A 4486-nucleotide genomic window follows, 5' to 3' on the forward strand; every position below is an offset into this window, starting at 1 on the left:
AGAGCAGAGGATGGCCAAAAAACGTGCAAGTGGTGGAAAAACTGGCCCCCAGGAGCATGCTGGGTTAAGAGAGGAGCGTACGGCGGCCGAATCCGCTCCTCAGCAACCTCTGGCTCAGGGTCCCCCTGAGAGCGATGATCCGGGTGGAGAGGTGAAGGTTAAAAGGCGGAGGGGCTCCAGAAGACTCTATTCGGAGGCGGTCCAGGGGGAGCCGATGGAAGTACCTGCGGATGCAGGGAACCCAAGTGACGTTCCTCCACAGGTCCCCATAGGGGATACCCCCCCTCCTCCCTGCCAGGAGGAGGTTTCAGGGGTGACCGTCTCTGAGGTACCAGAGACGGAACTAAGTGAACACCCGACCCCTATGGAGGGGCAAGAGGTGGAAGAACCCAATGAGTCTGGAGCCCTGATTGCCAGGATGCCCGAGAACAACTATGCCTCAATCATGATGGAGGAGGGGGGTCGGCTGAGTGATGGTGCCTCCTCTCCTGCTTCCTCTATGCGTACAGTTGAGTCAGATTTTGGGGGGTATGAGGCTTCGGAGGGGGAATCAGAGGTGTAAGACGTTTTCTTGTACATTCCCATGGCTGAGTTGTCCGGTCTGTCCTTGAACGTGAGAAGTGTGAGCGCCAGAGTAAGAAGGGTTGCCCTATTTAATTACTTGTCGGTTTTTGCTGCTTCCGTCCTTTTCCTGCAGGAATGTGGCATCCCGCACAGATTAAATTATAAAGAATATGAAGATGATTGGGTGCACGGTCCATCAGTCTGGTCTGGATCAAATGAGTCCAGATCAGCAGGGGTCGCCATACTTTTTAAAGGGAACGTTTTAATTGAGAGTTTTAACGAAATTTTACCAGGCAGAATTTTATTGGTCAACGCTTTTATTAATGGTATTAAATGGCAGTTTTTAAATTTTTATGGTTCTCCTGATAAGAATGAAAGAATAAAAATGTTGGAGATTTTACCCCTTTTTATTAACAATTCTAGTCCTCTTGTTTTATCAGGTGATTTTAATTGTATTTTAAGGGGAGAACGCCGTTTTTCGAACGCAGTGAGTAGGAACTATGATAAGACGTCTTTTATGTTAAAAAACTTGATTTTAGATTTTAATCTCACTGATGTTTTTAAAAAATGTAATTTTAACGTACCAGAGGAAGACGGTGTTACCTGGAGCAATGCAAGCTGTAGCTCCAGGATAGATTTTATTTTTTGTTCTTATCAAGTACTGCCTTTTAACTGTGATCTTTTTACCAATGTTTTTTCTGACCATAAATTATTGTATTTTAAAGTTAAAAGTGATTTTAAAAAGAGAACCGGTAGGAATGCCTGGAAGTTAAACGTGTCCCTTTTAGAAGATCCGCAGGTTTTATCAGATTTTATCACCTTTTACAAGGAATGCAGACGAGTAAAAGACCCCAACACTCCCACCAGTATCTGGTGGGAAAAAATGAAACTAAAAATAAAAGAATTTTTTATCCGTGTTGGGGTTAGGAAAGCTAAAGAAAAACGTGAATTTTATAATATCCTAAATACTCGTCTGCAAACCCTGTACAAATTCAGAGCACATGGGATGGAGGTGGAGAAGGAGGTACATGATCTTAAAAAAGAAATAACTAAGTGCCTGGAGCAGAAAGGAAAAGAAATTATCTTTAGGTCTCGAATACAGCATCTTGAGGAAAACGAGACCTGCTCCAGGTATTTTTTTAAGAAAATACATGAAAATAGAAGGTTAATAGAAAACATTGAAGGAGTGAATGATGTACAGGGTATTTTAAAAAAGGTGCAAGAGTTTTATGCGGATCTTTTTAATGTAAAACACATTGATGAATGTTTTATGAATGACTCGTTAAAGGAGATCACCAATTTTTTAGATCCTGTCTCACAGTCTTTTTTATTGCAGAATATTTCAGAGCAGGAGATTTTAGAGACCGTCAAGAGTTTTAAAACAGGTAAAGTGCCTGGGCCGGATGGTATACCCATTGAATTTTATGTTACTTTTTATGGTATTTTAAAAGAAGATTTGTTCTCCCTTTTTACGGAAGTCTTTAAGTCTAAAATCCTCCCAGGCTCATGGAAGAAGGGTGATGTCTCCCTGCTATTCAAAAAGGGAGACCGGTCGGAACTCAAAAACTGGAGACCAATCACCCTTCTGAACTGCGACTATAAAATAATGGCGAAACTGTGTGCTAACCGCTTAAAGAACGTAATCCATAAAATAATTCATACAAACCAAGTCTGTGGGGTGCCTGGGAGGAGTTTATGGGAGAACCTAAACCTTTTAAAGGATGTAATTAGCGACACCAAATTAAGAAAAGGAAAGCTGGCGGTTTTATCCATAGATTTTGAAAAAGCTTTCGACAGGGTGTCACATTTTTATCTTTTTAAGGTTTTAGAGAAAATGGGTATACCTGATGGCTTTTTATTGTCTCTTAGAGCTTTTTATGATAACTGTACTAGTAAAATTTTAGTAAATGGTTTTAAGACACAGGGCGTGATTTTAAATTCCGGAGTGAAGCAGGGGTGTCCCTTGTCCCCACTACTCTTCATTTGCGCAATAGAGCCTCTTTTATGTACAATACGAAAGGATAAGCAGATCCATGGAGTCCCCCTGCCAGGAGGAGGGGGACTAGAGGCGAAGGTAGTGGGGTACATGGACGATGTTGCGGTGTTTTGCAGGGACACCCCATCGCTTCAGAAGACGCTAAAACAGATTCAATATTTTAATTGTGCCTCCGGTTTTAAAGTCAATTTTAACAAAAGTAACATTTTAAACATAGGCGGAATGCCTTTGTATGATGTGCCCGTCCCTGTGTCTGAGTCGGTGCAGATTTTAGGTGTCTCCTTTGACGAGTCTAATAATGGTTTTAATAGCTGGGACTTGGTGGCTCAAAAAATAAATAAGAAAATATGTATGTGGAACATGCGAGAACTTACAATGGAAGGGAAGGTTTTAATTACAAAAATGGTGCTTTTACCTATTTTATTGTATTTAAGTCTGGTTTTCCCACCCCCCGAAATGGTTCTAAAGAAAATAACAAAAGCTTGTTTTACTTTCTTTTGGAGTTCTAAGAGCGAAAAATTAAAGAGACAAATTGTGATAAAACCGAACTCCAGGGGCGGTAAGGATTTTCCAGATTTTAAAGCTTTCCTTTTAATAAAGTTTTTTAGCATGTGTTTTACTACTGTTTTTAAAGATAGCTACTGGTCTTATTTTGTTCGTTTTAATACTGGTTATTTTATGCGGAGGAACGGCTGGTTTTCTACAGTTTTAAGTTGCCCTTATTCTTTGAATTTACCCCCTCAATACATGATTTTAGGAAAAATTTTAAACTTATATAATTTTAAAGGTAAAAGTGTTCAGGATCTGTGCAATAGCAAAAAACTACTAAAGGAAATAAAAGAAACCAGTACCGTGACTCCCATCAAAAATTTTAACGAACAGAAGTGTATACAGATTTGGAAGATGTTGAGTATTAATTATCTTTTTAATTCACAGAAGGACCTGGCCTGGAGCTGCGCACACGAGTGTCTTCCATGCCGGGCATTCCAGCACCGAAGAGGATTATCCAACTCTGCAACCTGCCCGAGGGAGGGATGCCGACAAGAGGAGACCGTGCACCATCTAATATGGACTTGTTTTTACTCGCAGAAAATATGGACAAAGATACTCCCTCTGGTAAAAAGGATAACTGGACTAAAAGACTTAAATATTGCAGTGGTTTTTTATGGTTGCCTGGAATGCCCAACACGGACTCAAGAGACTATTGCATGGAAGATCATAAACTGTGTGAAGGCAGCTCTGTGGAAGGCCAGGAATATTTTATTGTTCAAGCATGAGGTTTTATCTGTGAAGGACATTTTATCTATCTGTTTTTATGAAATGTACCAGTACTATCTTTTAGACAAGAAGAGATTTCCGCTTTTATCTAGAAAATGGTTTTTAAAAGAATGGAATTCTATCTTGTAAAGCCACCAAGTGCCCATTTTATGTTTTAATATGTTGTAAATATGTTATTTATATGTAACTGTATTTATTGACATATTTGCACAACTTTGTTAACATTATTTAATTTTTAATAAAGTTGCCCCCGTAAGGGTAGTCAAGTTAAAAAAAAAAAAATCTGTTCTTATCAGTTTAATATCTGATACGTCCCCTATCTGGGGACCATATATTAAATGGATTTTTGAGAACGGGGGCCGATTTCGAAGCTTGCTTCCGTCGCCCTATGCATTGACCCGATATGGCAGTATCTTCGGGTACAGTGCACCACCCCCTTACAGGGTTAAAAAGAAAGATTCCTACTTTCATTGCTACCTGCTTGCTGGCTAGCCAGCTAGCCAGCCCTGTGGGCCTTGCTGCTGCTGCAGCCAATAAACAAAAGGTGGTGCTGCTGCTGCTTCTGCTGCTTCTGCTTCTGCTTGTGTCTGGCCCCTGTTGGAGCGTCCAGGCACAGGACTTCTGCTGCTGCTGACTAAATGGCCTCCT

General features: G+C 40.5%; 1 pseudogene; it reads left to right on the forward strand.

Annotated features, from left to right (window-relative positions):
• Window positions 1–4066: 4066 nt before the first annotated feature.
• LOC130339493 (U2 spliceosomal RNA) lies at window positions 4067–4273 on the forward strand (annotated as a pseudogene).
• Window positions 4274–4486: the final 213 nt, after the last annotated feature.

Source organism: Hyla sarda, unplaced genomic scaffold, assembly GCF_029499605.1.
Source record: "Hyla sarda isolate aHylSar1 unplaced genomic scaffold, aHylSar1.hap1 scaffold_544, whole genome shotgun sequence".
Lineage (NCBI taxonomy): Eukaryota > Metazoa > Chordata > Amphibia > Anura > Hylidae > Hyla > Hyla sarda.